Source organism: Ranitomeya variabilis, chromosome 1 (assembly GCF_051348905.1).
Source record: "Ranitomeya variabilis isolate aRanVar5 chromosome 1, aRanVar5.hap1, whole genome shotgun sequence".
NCBI lineage: Eukaryota > Metazoa > Chordata > Amphibia > Anura > Dendrobatidae > Ranitomeya > Ranitomeya variabilis.
The window spans coordinates 1,007,306,011-1,007,322,538 of record NC_135232.1 but is presented as its reverse complement, the minus strand read 5'-3'; the positions used below and the strand labels follow the sequence as shown (position 1 = coordinate 1,007,322,538).

The following is a 16,528-nucleotide window of genomic DNA, read 5'->3' as shown; positions in this document are numbered from 1 at the left end:
GTGCGCGCGTACAGGGGGTGCGCGTGCGTGCGTACGTGCGCGCGTACAGGGGGTGCGCGTGCGTGCGTACGTGCGCGCGTACAGGGGGTGCGCGTGCGTACGTGCGCGCGTACAGGGGGTGCGCGTGCACAGGGGGTGTACGTGCGCGCGTACAGGGGGTGCGCGTGCGTACGTGCGCGCGTACAGGGGGTGCGCGTGGGTGCGTGTGCGTACGTGCGTGTGTACAGTGTGTGTGCGCAAGCGTGTGTGTACGTGTACGTGTACTGTGTGTGTGTGTGTACATGTGTATGTAAGTGTGTACATTCATGTGCAAGCGTATGTGTGTACGTGTAAATGTGTGTGTAAAATCTATACCTGCACACTCACACAATGTTGCAGCACATGTCCTGTCTGATAGACACTGAGCACAGGCCACAGTGGGGCCAAAAATGATCTGCTGATAGGAGTGTGGCCAACAGAAGTTTTATCCACAGTGTGGAAATTTTTTGACTCTTGTGGGTGCAGTGGCTCAGTGGTTAGCACTGTGTTTTGGCTCAGTGGTTAGCACTGTGTTGTGTGAATAAGGCTACTTTCACACTAGCGACGCACGACGAATTGCGTCGTTGCGACGTACTGACGCAAGCAGTGAAAGCGCCGCACAACGAGGGCAGCGGATGCTGTTTTTCAACGCATTTGCTGCCCCATTGTGATGTGCGGGGAGGCGGGGGCGGGGTTCCGGCTGCGCATGCACAGTCGGAAAAGACGGTCTCGACGCACCAAAAAACGTTACAAGCAACTTTTTTTGTTGGCGACGGACCGACGCACGACGGTTGCGACGTGTGGCAATGTGTCGCACTGCGTCGCTAATGCAAGTCAATGGAGAAAAAACGCATCCTGCAAGCACTTTTGCAGGATGCGTTTTTTCTACAAAATGACGCATAGTGACGTGCAGTGCATGACGCTAGTGTGAAAGTAGCCTAAGTCATGTGCTAGTCCTTGGTACTGACCACACAGACATTTATACATATAGATGAGATCTCCTCCGAGGTGTCTTTTTTTTCTAAGCCAAACAAGCCCACCTTTTCCCACCTCTCCTCCTATGAGAGGCCTCCATCCCTTGTAATAATCTAGCTTCCCGTCGTTGATACTGATGGGGGATCTATATTGTGAGCCACAATGGGGACAGTGATGACGATGAACAGCTGTAAAGCGCTGTGGAATTAATGGCGCTATATAAGAGAGTAACATAAATATGTTCCATGTTTTGACTGTAGAACAATTCCTGTAAACTTGTCAGAGACCTGACTGTGGCAGCAGTAAGGAGCGCTGCTCTGTGAGACTGACGGGCCCTTCATCATCTGAGCCACTCGCACTGGAGCAATGGCTCTTACTGGGGGAGAAGTGACTGAGAGCCGAGCAGCTTCTGTACCACCAATACAGCTACACACTAGGACTACACGGCAGCTTGGGTCACATAGCAGCGGGGCTCGGACCAGTCACATGACCAGAATACGGCTACACACCAGGACTACACGGCAGCTTGGGTCACATAGCAGCGGGGCTCGGACCAGTCACATGACCAGAATACGGCTACACACTAGGACTGCACGGCAGCTTGGGTCACATAGCAGCGGGGCTCGGACCAGTCACATGACCAGAATACAGCTACACACTAGGACTACACGGCAGCTTGGGTCACATGGCAGCGGGGCTCGGACCAGTCACATGACCAGAATACAGCTACACACTAGGACTACACGGCAGCTTGGGTCACATAGCAGCGGGGCTCGGACCAGTCACATGACCAGAATACGGCTACACACTAGGACTGCACGGCAGCTTGGGTCACATAGCAGCGGGGCTCGGACCAGTCACATGACCAGAATACAGCTACACACTAGGACTGCACGGCAGCTTGGGTCACATAGCAGCAGGGCTCGGACCAGTCACATGACCAGAATACGGCTACACACTAGGACTGCACGGCAGCTTAGGTCACATAGCAGCGGGGCTCGGACCAGTCACATGACCAGAATACGGCTACACACCAGGACTACACGGCAGCTTAGGTCACATAGCAGCGGGGCTCGGACCAGTCACATGACCAGAATACGGCTACACACTAGGACTGCACGGCAGCTTGGGTCACATAGCAGCGGGGCTCGGACCAGTCACATGACCAGAATACGGCTACACACCAGGACTACACGGCAGCTTGGGTCACATAGCAGCGGGGCTCGGACCAGTCACATGACCAGAATACGGCTACACACCAGGACTACACGGCAGCTTGGGTCACATAGCAGCGGGGCTCGGACCAGTCACATGACCAGAATACGGCTACACACTAGGACTGCACGGCAGCTTGGGTCACATAGCAGCGGGGCTCGGACCAGTCACATGACCAGAATACAGCTACACACTAGGACTACACGGCAGCTTGGGTCACATAGCAGCGGGGCTCGGACCAGTCACATGACCAGAATACGGCTACACACTAGGACTGCACGGCAGCTTGGGTCACATAGCAGCGGGGCTCGGACCAGTCACATGACCAGAATACAGCTACACACTAGGACTGCACGGCAGCTTGGGTCACATAGCAGCAGGGCTCGGACCAGTCACATGACCAGAATACGGCTACACACTAGGACTGCACGGCAGCTTAGGTCACATAGCAGCGGGGCTCGGACCAGTCACATGACCAGAATACGGCTACACACTAGGACTGCACGGCAGCTTGGGTCACATAGCAGCGGGGCTCGGACCAGTCACATGACCAGAATACGGCTACACACCAGGACTACACGGCAGCTTGGGTCACATAGCAGCGGGGCTCGGACCAGTCACATGACCAGAATACGGCTACACACTAGGACTACACGGCAGCTTGGGTCACATAGCAGCGGGGCTCGGACCAGTCACATGACCAGAATACGGCTACACACCAGGACTACACGGCAGCTTGGGTCACATAGCAGCGGGGCTCGGACCAGTCACATGACCAGAATACGGCTACACACCAGGACTACACGGCAGCTTAGGTCACATAGCAGCGGGGCTCGGACCAGTCACATGACCAGAATACAGCTACACACTAGGACTGCACGGCAGCTTGGGTCACATAGCAGCGGGGCTCGGACCAGTCACATGACCAGAATACAGCTACACACTAGGACTGCACGGCAGCTTGGGTCACATAGCAGCGGGGCTCGGACCAGTCACATGACCAGAATACGGCTACACACCAGGACTACACGGCAGCTTGGGTCACATAGCAGCGGGGCTCGGACCAGTCACATGACCAGAATACAGCTACACACTAGGACTGCACGGCAGCTTGGGTCACATAGCAGCAGGGCTCGGACCAGTCACATGACCAGAATACGGCTACACACCAGGACTACACGGCAGCTTGGGTCACATAGCAGCGGGGCTCGGACCAGTCACATGACCAGAATACAGCTACACACTAGGACTGCACGGCAGCTTGGGTCACATAGCAGCGGGGCTCGGACCAGTCACATGACCAGAATACAGCTACACACTAGGACTGCACGGCAGCTTGGGTCACATAGCAGCGGGGCTCGGACCAGTCACATGACCAGAATACGGCTACACACTAGGACTACACGGCAGCTTGGGTCACATAGCAGCGGGGCTCGGACCAGTCACATGACCAGAATACGGCTACACACCAGGACTACACGGCAGCTTGGGTCACATAGCAGCGGGGCTCGGACCAGTCACATGACCAGAATACAGCTACACACTAGGACTGCACGGCAGCTTGGGTCACATAGCAGCGGGGCTCGGACCAGTCACATGACCAGAATACGGCTACACACCAGGACTACACGGCAGCTTGGGTCACATAGCAGCGGGGCTCGGACCAGTCACATGACCAGAATACGGCTACACACTAGGACTACACGGCAGCTTGGGTCACATAGCAGCGGGGCTCGGACCAGTCACATGACCAGAATACAGCTACACACCAGGACTACACGGCAGCTTGGGTCACATAGCAGCGGGGCTCGGACCAGTCACATGACCAGAATACAGCTACACACTAGGACTACACGGCAGCTTGGGTCACATAGCAGCAGGGCTTGGACCAGTCACATGACCAGAATACGGCTACACACCAGGACTACACGGCAGCTTGGGTCACATAGCAGCGGGGCTCGGACCAGTCACATGACCAGAATACAGCTACACACTAGGACTACATGGTAACTGCATCCAGCTACGATTCAGCAGTCCGTAGTCAGTGGGCGCAGACTTTACTTCTGAGACTGGTCGTTCCCTTTACAGGACTCCTAGGAGAGACCATGAGAAGCCACACTGGTTTATTGCCCGCTGTCCCTGTGTCAGTGTGTGGGGCAGTCGGGATTGTCTCTCCTCTTGGAGTCCTGTGAGGATTGAGGCTATGCTCACACCACACTTATAGCCCAACGGATAGGCTGATGTATGTGTCAGGCTTCCATCAGAGCCCCGCCTAACAGCAGGATCCATCACCCCTAGTGCTCGCTCACATCACTGTATTTTCTCTTCGAGTGCTTTGCAACAAAACATCAGATCGCACTCGGACCAATGTTATTCTATGGGCCGAGCACGTGTCTGAGAAACAAATCCCAGCATGCCCGAGGTTGTCTGATATTCAGGTTACACTCTGCCATGCAAGTCATTGAGTGCATGGAAACCATCAGACTGCACTTGGATGACATCAGAGTGCAGTCTTATTTTCCATGGACTAACAGAATGGAGAAGATGGGAAAACATTTTTTCTCCATTTTTTCATCTGAGAGAATCGAGTCACACTCTGGTCAGTGTGGTCACACTCTGGTCAGTGTGGTCACACTCTGGTCAGTGTGGTCACACTCTGGTCAGTGTGGTCACACTCTGGTCAGTGTGGTCACACTCTGGTCAGTGTGGTCACACTCTGGTCAGTGTGGTCACACTCTGGTCACTGTGGTCACACTCTGGTCACTGTGGTCACACTCTGGTCACTGTGGTCACACTCTGGTCAGTGTGGTCACACTCTGGTCACTGTGGTCACACTCTGGTCACTGTGGTCACACTCTGGTCAGTGTGGTCACACCCTGGTCAGTGTGGTCACACTCTGGTCAGTGTGGTCACACTCTGGTCAGTGTGGTCACACTCTGGTCAGTGTGGTCACACTCTGGTCACTGTGGTCACACTCTGGTCACTGTGGTCACACTCTGGTCACTGTGGTCACACTCTGGTCACTGTGGTCACACTCTGGTCACACTCTGGTCAGTGTGGTCACACTCTGGTCACTGTGGTCACACTCTGGTCACTGTGGTCACACTCTGGTCACTGTGGTCACACTCTGGTCACTGTGGTCACACTCTGGTCACACTCTGGTCAGTGTGGTCACACTCTGGTCAGTGTGGTCACACTCTGGTCACTGTGGTCACACTCTGGTCACTGTGGTCACACTCTGGTCAGTGTGGTCACACTCTGGTCAGTGTGGTCACACTCTGGTCACTGTGGTCACACTCTGGTCACTGTGGTCACACTCTGGTCACTGTGGTCACACTCTGGTCACTGTGGTCACACTCTGGTCACTGTGGTCACACTCTGGTCACTGTGGTCACACTCTGGTCACTGTGGTCACACTCTGGTCACTGTGGTCACACTCTGGTCACTGTGGTCACACTCTGGTCAGTGTGGTCACACTCTGGTCACTGTGGTCACACTCTGGTCAGTGTGGTCACACTCTGGTCACTGTGGTCACACTCTGGTCACTGTGGTCACACTCTGGTCACTGTGGTCACACTGTGGTCACACTCTGGTCACTGTGGTCACACTCTGGTCACTGTGGTCACACTCTGGTCACACTCTGGTCACTGTGGTCACACTCTGGTCAGTGTCATTTGCAGAATTGTCCTGATTCTCTTGGATGCGAGAATCTACGGCCATCTGCACCCTCTCATAGACTACCATGTTATAAAAGTATCCACTTTAGCGGGGGCTACAGGGCAGCTGGTGTCTCACTACAGCAGTTTTCAGAAAAACCAAGTTGCAGTTGTATGTGGTTGCATTTGGCTTTCACTGAAGTCTACGGGAATAGTGAGTTGGGAGCAGTGACGGAAAATCAAACACGTTGAAAAACGTTTGCACCTCTGTGTCGTAGTCGGGACCCTATAGGAAATCATTAGATCCAATGTCGCCTGGTATCCCTGACCTAATGATTTCCCAGGAAACGATTATTACTGGATCAGGCGGGATGGAGAAAGCGTCGTCTGTTACACTGTTCCTTACCGGTTTTTGCAGTGTAATAACATATATTAACCAGACAGATGCCAATAATATGATTTTTTTTCCCCTCTGTGTGGCAATAGAGCCCTATGGAAATATTTAGTGTTTTGGACGACTTTTCGGCATACATGTTAAATATAGGGCAAATCCGTGTTTGTGCATGGCCTTGTAACTCCTAAATCTTGCTCTATATCCCATAAATTAATGTATGGCAGAGCTCCGCTTCTATCACATTCTGTCCTCGGCAGGGATACATTACATGACAAGCTCACCTTGGCAAAGGATTCTGCCTAAAATTAGAAAAAAACCTCTGGCTAAAATTAATCAGGATTTTATAAATAGAGTTCTTACAGCAAAGTGCACAAACATGCAAAAGTATATTAATAATGACTATTATTTTTTAATAAACTTATGTGATTCTTTTCTATCCCTTTCTGTCTTGGGCTCACACTATATACTGTATGTCTGTAGCCTACGTCTGTAATGTCATAAGTGAGATTACTGTGGATCCCACCACTGTGGTTTTTCTAGATTTCAGCACATACAGTTAGGTCCATATATATTTGGACAGAGACAACATTTTTCTAATTTTGGTTATAGACATTACCACAATGAATTTTAAACAATACAATTCAGATGCAGTTGAAGTTCAGACTTTCAGCTTTCATTTGAGGGTATCCACAATAAAATTGGATGAAGGGTTTAGGAGTTTCAGCTCCTTAACATGTGCGACCCTGTTTTTAAAGGGACCAAAAGTAATTGGACAATTGACTCCAAGGCTATTTCATGGTCAGGTGTGGGCAATCCCTTCGTTATGTCATTCTCAATTAAGCAGATAAAAGGCCTGGAGTTGATTTGAGGTGTGGTGCTTGCATTTGGAAGGTTTTGCTGTGAAGTAAACATGCGGTCAAAGGAGCTCTCCATGCAGGTGAAACAAGCCATCCTTAAGCTGCGAAAACAGAAAAAAACAAGCCGAGAAATTGCTACAATATTAGGAGTGGCAAAATGTACAGTTTGGTACATCCTGAGAAAGAAAGAAAGCACTGAACTCATCAATGGAAAAAGACCTGGGCGCCCACGGAAGACAACAGTGGTGGATGATCGCAGAATAATCTCCATGGTGAAGAGAAACCCCTTCACAACAGCCAACCAAGTGAACAACACTCTCCAGGAGGTAGGCGTATCAATATCCAAATCTGCCATAAAGAGAAGACTGCATGAAAGTAAATACAGAGGGTTCACTGCACGGTGCAAGCCACTCATAAGCATCAAGAATAAAAAGGCTAGACTGGACTTTGCTAAAAAACATCTAAAAAAGCCAGCACAGTTCTGGAAGAACATTCTTTGGACAGATGAAACCAAGATCAACTTCTACCAGAATGATGGAAAGAGAAAAGTATGGCGAAGACGTGGTACAGCTCATGATCCAAAGCATATCACATCATCTGTAAAACACGGTGGAGGCAGTGTGATGGCTTGGGCATGCATGGCTGCCAGTGGCACTGGGTCACTAGTGTTTATTGATGATGTGACACAGGACAGAAGCACCCGAATGAATTCTGAGGTATTCAGAGCCATACTGTGTGCTCAGATCCAGCCAAATGCCGCCAAACTGATTGGTCGTCGTTTCATACTACAGATGGACAATGACCCAAAACATAAAGCCAAAGCAACTCAGGAGTTTATTAAAGCAAAGAAGTGGAATATTCTTGAATGGCCAAGTCAGTCACCTGATCTCAACCCAATTGAGCATGTATTTCACTTGTTAAAGACTAAACTTCAGACAGAAAGGCCCACAAACAAACAGCAACTGAAACCCACCGCAGTGAAGGCCTGGCAGAGCATCAAAAAGGAGGAAACACAGCGTCTGGTGATGTCCATGAGTTCAAGACTTCAGGCAGTCATTGCCAACAAAGGGTTTTCAACCAAGTACTAGAAATGAACATTTTATTTAAAATTATTGAATCTGTCCAATTACTTTTGGTCCTTTTAAAAACAGGGTGGCACATGTTAAGGAGCTGAAACTCTTAAACCCTTCATCCAATTTTAATGTGGATACCCTCAAATGAAAGCTGAAAGTCTGAACTTCAACTGCATCTGAATTGTTTTGTTTAAAATTCATTGTGGTATTGTCTATAACCAAAACTAGAAAAATGTTGTCTCTGTCCAAATATATATGGACCTAACTGTACCTTAAGGTACCGTTACACTAAACGACTTACCAACGATCACGACCAGCGATACGACCTGGCCGTGATCGTTGGTAAGTCGTTGTGTGGTCGCTGGGGAGCTGTCACACAGACAGCTCTCTCCAGCGACCAACGATCAGGGGAACGACTTCGGCATTGTTGAAACTGTCTTCAACGATGCCGAAGTCCCTCTGCAGCACCCGGGTAACCAGGGTAAACATCGGGTTACTAAGTGCAGGGCCACGCTTAGTAACCCGATATTTACCCTGGTTACCATTGTAAAAGTAAAAAAAAAACCACTACATACTCACATTCTGATGTCTGTCACGTCCCCCTCCGGCGTCCACAGGGTTAAAACTGCTTTCGGCAAGAGCGCTGGTAATGCACGCGCTGCTGTCGAGAGCTTCACTGCACTGAATGTGTCAGCACCGGCCGTAACAGCGGTGACGTCACCGCTGTGCTCTGCTTTACGGCCGGCGCTGACACATTCAGTGCAGGGAAGCTCTCGGCAGCAGCGTGTGCATATTAGCAGCGCTCTTGCCGAAAGCAGTTTTAACCCTGTGGAGGAAAGGGAGGACGTGACAGACATCGGAATGTGAGTATGTAGTGGGTTTTTTTTTTTACTTTTACAATGGTAACCAGGGTAAATATCGGGTTACTAAGCGCCGCCCTGTGCTTAGTAACCCGATATTTACCCTGGTTACAAGTGAACACATCGCTGGATCGGCGTCACACACGCCGATCCAGCGATGACAGCGGGTGATCAGCGACCAAAAAAAGGTCCTGATCATTCCCATCAACCAACGATCTCCCAGCAGGGGCCTGATCGTTGGTCGCTGTCACACATAACGAGATCGTTAGCGGGATCGTTGCTACGTCACCAAAAGCGTGACGTTGCAACGATATCGTTAACGATATCATTATGTGTGACTCAGCCTTTAGAAGACAAGGCCTACTATCTAATTGTATAGGCGCCTCCCAAGTTTCCCCATCTGGTGCAGGATTGGGCATCTTATTTCTACATGCCCAATCCTTTCCTCTCATGGGTCATTGGCCACAGGGGTTCTGACGGCAGTTTATTCCGCTCTACCCTTCGTAAAAACACCATTGCTCAGCCAGTGTGGCGGTTTATGGTGGATTTTGGAGATATAAACGTTATCTCGTCACCTACGCCCATTTTTAATGAAGACCTAGCTCTCCTTTTTATATATAGATGATTTTTCACGTATGCAAAATACGGACCCAAGTTCCATCAAGGTTTTCCGATCTGATTTTTAACAGTTCTTCAGTTTTACCATCAGGTTTTTTCACAAATGATAAAAACCAATAAATACGCCCTCTGTGTGCTCTCTGCGCTTTTCATGGACCCATTGATTTGTATGGGCAATTTTGATCCACAATTCTACTCAAAAACAGACATGGTTATATTATTAGTATTTTTTTTCACCAGACATGTGAACAGCTCCATATATTATAATGGATACGTGTTCTGTCTAAGAAAACCACAGATTGAACACTTGTAATTCATGAACGTCATAATGAGGCCTTAGGGCTCAATGAATTATTGCATTTGCGCAGTTTTTTGTCTGTTTTGGTGTTTTTAATTTTTTTCATTTGTGCCTTTTTTAAAATCTATAGTCAGCGATCCATCAATTGTAACTTGTTATAAAGCTTAGTGCAAATGTACTAAGTAGCGCTTCCGAGGCAGCGTATTTTCACTGCGTCCAAAATGCTGCGTTCTATTGAATGCAGGTAAATCCGCATGTGCAATACATTGAGAAATTGACATCAGCAGCTCCAGATACTGACGTGACCTCGGTCCATCCGTCACACCAGCTCTGCTCTGCAGATTGTAAAGGGAACCTGTCAGCAACTTTGGCCGATATAAGATACGGCGATCACCTTTCTGGGCTTATACACAGCATTCTATAACGACCTGAAAGAACTGAAAAATAACTTTTATTATACTCCCCTGCTGGGTGGTCCGGTCCGAGGGCTGTCGCAGGTGCAGGTCCTGCGCTTCCCATCTTCTTATGATCGCCGCCCTCCTGCTTGCTTCTTGTGGATGACGCGTCCTTTCATCATGCACACAGGCTCCCCGGCATCACGCTCCGGCGCAGATCTGACCTGTTGCGGGCAGAGCACAGTACTGCAGTGCGCAGGCGCTGGGCCTCTCTGACCTTTCCCTGCGCACTGCAGTACTGTGCTCTGCCTGCAACAGGTCAGATAAGTACACCTGCGCCGGAGCGTGATGCCGGGGAGCCTGTGTGCATGATGAAAGGACGCGTCATCCACAAGAAGGAAGCAGGAGGGCGGTGATCATAAGAAGACCAGTGACACCCATCGGACCGGACCGCCCCGCAGGTGAGTGTAATAAAACTTTATCAGTTCTTCCAGGTCGGGTTGGGGGCAGATATACAGCATTCTAGAATGCGGTATATAAGCACTTAAAGGTGATGGCCGTATCTTATATCGGCCAAAACTGCTGACAGGTTCCCTGTAATATGCTTAGGTTGGTGAGGTAAAGTGATGATAATGGGGGCAGACGTTTCTCAGGTGGTCTTGTCTGCATAATAACTTGGAACAGTCCCGACAGCAGATCAGGAGAGATGTATCCAAAAAGAGCAAGGAAAACTGGAGCCGATGCCTTCCGCGGCCAGGCAGAGTTCAGCGCTTCTCTTCTTCATCTTTGATGGGAGCAGTTACCAGTCTTACTTTCCAAGGCTTTCGGTAGTGTCCCTCTAGTACGGGGGTGGGGGATCTTTCTTTTCTGACAATGGCCACTTGGATATCTGTACCCTCCTTGGGGGGTGTTAGTTTGGGGTATAAAATCCTAATGACAGGGTGCCTTTCCAAGCGGGTGCCTGAGCCGGTCTGGCTGAAATAGATGTGGTGTGCACATAGCAAAGGAATCCGCTAAAACCATTTCTCATGTGACATTAATCTAATTTCTAGCTGTAGACAACCTGATGCCTCTGCTCTTACCGCATTCCTCCTTAAATATAGGTCATTCTGTGAGGTCACACCTTCACCTGGAATGATGACAACAAAAGCTGTGTTAGCTGAGACCTTCAGGGTATTGTGGCTGACGTATTCTCCTGTACTATAGGTAGGATCTACGCACACGGCACTGAATGTAAATGCCATGCACAGCTATGGTTCCAGGAGGAAAAATGCTTGTGGGCAACCACTGCTAAAGCCAACCTGGCCCACAGGGGAACGTAGCCATGCACCGCAATCGGGAATGTCCGCCAGCCCGGCTCACCTCGGCCCGGTCACATTCTCCCCGAGCTCCACTCGCTTCTGTAAGCTGTAGCTGCCATAAATACGCCAAACGTGGCTACATTTTTGCATAACTTTCTGCTACATTTTAAGCCGGTTTTAGATTTTTGGTGAACCTGGTTCATAGTCCAAAGCTTCGTAAGTGTAAGCTTCATCTGTATTTTACTAGTCTTCTTCTCATGTTATGTAAGGGTGGGGTGATCTTTTTAACTTTTTATTGTTTCCTTGTTTATCAGAGAAGTAGATATTTTTTTTTTTCCTTTTTTTATGATGCATTTGTTCAGGACCAGAATTGTGGTGCTTGTTGCTGTAATTTAGATATGAGCTGAAATCCTGGAGTGGATTACCATAAATGAGGTCACGCAGATTATCCATATGGGTTGTGCGTAATATACTTTTGTGAAATCATAAAAAATGTGTTTTTATTTGACATTGAAAATGTTACATACAAATATTAAATTTTATTATTTTATGTAAAATGTAATGACCATTTAGAATATTAGGGAATCTTGACACAATGTAAGATATTATTTTTGAGGCATTTTATGTGAATTTGGTACCATGTATGGTTTTAGGCTGGTAATAGATATTATCACTCAGAAAACCTGTGTCTGCTGACTGGGTGGACAGCTGGGACCCCCTCTACTCCTGCAAACAGGTTTTACAAAGGCCCCTGTGTGAATGGAAATGGCGTGTCATTTAGTCACCACTTCTCCTATAGAACGTAGGCCACGTCACTGACACCAGGGCTGTAGAGTCGGAGTCCATTTTGGTGGAGTCTGTATAAAATGGACTGACTCGACTCCTAAAATATATAATAAGTTGGGTACAGTAGAACAATGCAGGATGTGCTGAATATATTTTAAGAATTTGGGAAAGTTATGAAATGTTCTATCCTGATCTAAGGATCTTGGCTTTTAGTTGAGATGAATCTGTGCTGCACTTTATGCACATGCTCAGTAGTGAGGCAGTGCTGTGAAGTCGGGAGTCAGGGAAATTGAGGAGTCTGAGGTTTGACTTACCGGCTCCACAACCCTGACTGACACATTACAAGGTAACCAGTGTGACAAAGTCACTGGCAAAGTGCTGGAGGGAGAGGTATGTGTCACTGAGGTTATTAGCTTCAGTGGTTTGAAACCCTTAAGGCTATGTGCACACGTAGAATGGAGCTCTGCGGATTTTTCCGCAGCGGATTTCATAAATCCGCAGGTAAAGGGCACTGCGTTTTACCTGCGGATTTACCGTGGTTTTTGTGCGGATTCCACCTGCGGTTTTACACCTGCGGATTCCTGTTATGGAGCAGGTGAAAAACGCAGCAAAATCTGCACAAAGAATTGACATGCTGCGGAATGTAACTCGCAGCTTTTCTGCGCGTTTTTTTCCGCAGCATGGGCACTGCGAATTGCGGTTTCCATAGGTTTACATTGTTCTGTAAACGCATGGAAAGCTGCTGCGGACTCGCAGCAAAATCTGCAACATGTGCACATAGCCTAAGATTTGCTATAGCACACAAAGTGAGAGGGGTTAATCAGTTACTTTGTTTAAGGGCTGGGCTTTTGAGAACAACCATAGAGCTGTTGGGAGGTTGTTGTCCATATCTCCACCCCATGGTGTGGCCTGCTGAGTCATTCAGTGTTCAGTAGGCCTGGAGAGTGGAGCTCCAGTGCAATGTGTCCTGTTAAGGAAAGCTGAACCTTGTGTATGCTGATTTCACCTGAGCAGGCGGATCCCCGCAGACGTATGACTGTGATATACCATTTTGTTTTCCTGTTTTACCGAGGGCTGTGCTTATTTTTATGCATGTAAAGAAGCCGCGGAGACACCATCACGTGTTTCTCAACGCAAGCAATGAATAGCCAGGTCTTTCACCGGGAAGGAACAACCATGGGAAGGGCAGCATCCAATAAAGGAAAACCACCTATACCAAAACATGGTATCCATCCACAGACAGCTGTTTCGGGGTATTTGCCCCTCATCAGTGTGGAGTAGGAAACTAGCTATTAGAAGCAGTGCCTAGTGAAAAGACTATAAACATAAGGATGAATGACCTCTGGGAGATCAAAACATCCAACAGCCGCGGAGACACCATCACGTGTTTCTCAACACAGTGATCCAGAACACTGCCCCCATCCCTTAAGGGAATATGCAAATGCATGTAAAGAAGCCGCGGAGACACTATCACGTGTTTCTCAACGCAAGCAATGAATAGCCACTAGGCACTGCTCCTAATAGCCAGTTTCCTACTCCACACTGATGAGGGGCAAATACCCTGAAACAGCTGTCTGTGGATGGATACCATGTTTTGGTATAGGTGGTTTTCCTTTATTGGATGCTGCCCATCCCATGGTTGTTCCTTCCCGGTGAAAGACCTGGCTATTCATTGCTTGCGTTGAGAAACACGTGATGGTGTCTCCGCGGCTTTTCTACATGCATTTGCATATTTCCCTTAAGGGATGGGGACAGTGTTCTGGATCACTGCGTTGAGAAACACGTGATGGTGTCTCCGCAGTGTTGGATGTTTTGATCTCCCCGAGGTCATTCATTCTTATGTTTATTGTGTTTATTTTTACTTCACTGTGGTTTATGCCTCATGTACATAATAAAGCCATGAAGGACTTAAAGAGACAGCATTCCTGTGCCCTACCTCTGTACAGCTGAGTGAGCTGACCTACCACACCAGACACTGCCTCCATGACCTTAATGCTAAATGGTGTAATAATAAGTATTCATCTATATGATCGGCTTCTTTGACTATTGCTATATTGGGCATTCCCATTCCATTTACCTCTGCAAGATTTATGACCACTTTATACCAGCCAATAATCAGGTAACAAATGTTCTTGGGTCCATAGTCGGGCCAAACATTCCTATCTAGTCGGCTGGCAATCGCCGAATGAACAAGCATTATTGCTCATTTATTGGGTGTGATGATTTGTAAGCAGGTTTATTAATCGTTGTTCTTGGCAGCAAATTTCCTGCGTGTAAACAGTAGATGTGCTGCTGATACTGATGATATTCTATCTGCACAGAACAAGCGTATTAACAAACTTTCTGGGTGCATAGAACGTTCATGGCTCTGTGTGAGTCAGACAGGAAACGACCACCGAAAGGATATGTGCAAGCCAACCGGTGGTTGTTTACCGGTCTGAATCCACCAGTTTAATGGGGCCATTAACAATGATCTCACCTGACAAGCAAGTGTCTTGCTCGTTCATCAGGTAATTGCTGGCCTGTTTACACAAACTACTAAAAGCTCCTTCCTATATTATTGGCTTGTCTAATTGGGCACTACCGTGTTTTCTTGTGGGTAACGCACAGGCTGGTTTCCTCCCAGCAGGGGAGTTGGTTACATGTTCTTTGTCATCGGTCATATTGGTATTATTCTGGAGACATTTCTGCAGGCTGTGTGGTACCCCCCTTGTACATGTGTGCCGGTAGCAATACTCGGAGGTAGTCGGCCTTTGGAACCTACAAATGGGTGACGTCATTGTAAATGAAGTGATAACGTGAAACAAGAAAGCCGATCTCCTGATCCATCCCTGTTATATACCCGGCCTCGTCGGTGAGTCCTGTGCTGTAGGGATTGGTGTACACCGCTGACTCGGGATACTTCAGCGCTGGGCAATATAAGCTGCTTTTTAGTGGATTTTTTTATAATTAGAATTGTTTCCTTTTATTAAGAAAGACATTTAGGTGATAGATTTCCAAGGAAATAGAGAAAAGCAAGCTTCCGCTGCTTCCCGTCCAGCTGTGCCCACATAAAGCAGGTGCTGCCATGTTACTGGGTGAGGCTGTCATGGCACTGTGTGTTTGTCATGGTCAGAGTAATACAATTTTGGTGATTATGTTATACACTGTACCTAATGACAGGGGGGCACGCGATCATTGCAGCCACGTTTCTGGCATGGAGCCAACAGCCATTGCTACGAAATAAACGTGAGGATGTGAGGAACCAACTAATAGACATCTATAAGTGTACATGTGAACTTTTCTTGCATTGTATCCTTTGTATCTTTATGTATACAGCCTCCTTAAGTGTTAAGTTCTGTCTAGTCAATGTGTGTACGTGTTATTCTTCCAGAGTGTAGCATGAGAGCCCCATTAAATGGTCGGTGCCGGCAGAAGAGCATGAGCACACACTGAGGAGCTGTAGGGCTGCGCGGAATCTTCCTATTGAAGTAAGTCGTCCTTTCATATTGTTGTTCAAATTGTAAGGAGAACAAAATTCCTAGAGGTTGACTAAGAAGCATTTCTCCTAGGGCGTTTCCTTTGTTACTTTCCTTTTGTAGGTTCTCCTTTGGAAGTTGTTGGTGGGCCTGTTCACTGAAGATCTTTCAGCTCCTCTGACCTGACTTGTAGTAAATCATTGCCTTCTATGTGAAATACCAATTCTGAAGCATCTTTTCTTAAAACTCCAGTGTACTGTTCTTCTTTTATTCTTCCTACAAGTGTAAGAATAAATTGCAAGAGGTTTTCTTCACCAGACTACTAACACCTCTCTATAAGATAAGTAATAACTTACAGATCGGTGGGAGTCCAACCACTGGGACAAATGCCGATCGCCAGAACTGAGCACTTTTTGCCTCCATACGGTGGAGCGGCAGCACGTGTGCTCAACCTCCGCTTCATTCATTCTCTGAGGAGCTTCCAGGAAAAGCAGAGCGCAGCACTTGGCAGTCCCTTAATCCATGGCAGGGCAATCACTCTGCAGCTCCATTCTAACAGGGATAAAAGTGCCCTGTTCTGGAGATAAGTAGGTTCGTGCAGCGCCCCAGAGTCCTGGTCGTTGC

General features: G+C 48.2%; 1 protein-coding gene across 2 annotated transcripts in view; it reads left to right on the top strand.

Moving 5' to 3' along the window:
- FBXO8 (F-box protein 8) overlaps window positions 1-16,528 on the top strand; it is a 71,592-nt gene that overhangs the window by 3,786 nt on the left and 51,278 nt on the right. Inside the window, exon 2 of one of the 2 annotated variants that reach the window (XM_077279513.1) lies at window positions 15,820-15,916. The exons of the other annotated variant lie outside the window; for it this stretch is intronic. The gene's annotated coding sequence lies outside the window, so the exon portion shown is untranslated. The remainder of the gene's footprint in view (window positions 1-15,819; window positions 15,917-16,528) is intronic. 2 annotated transcript variants of the gene reach the window in all.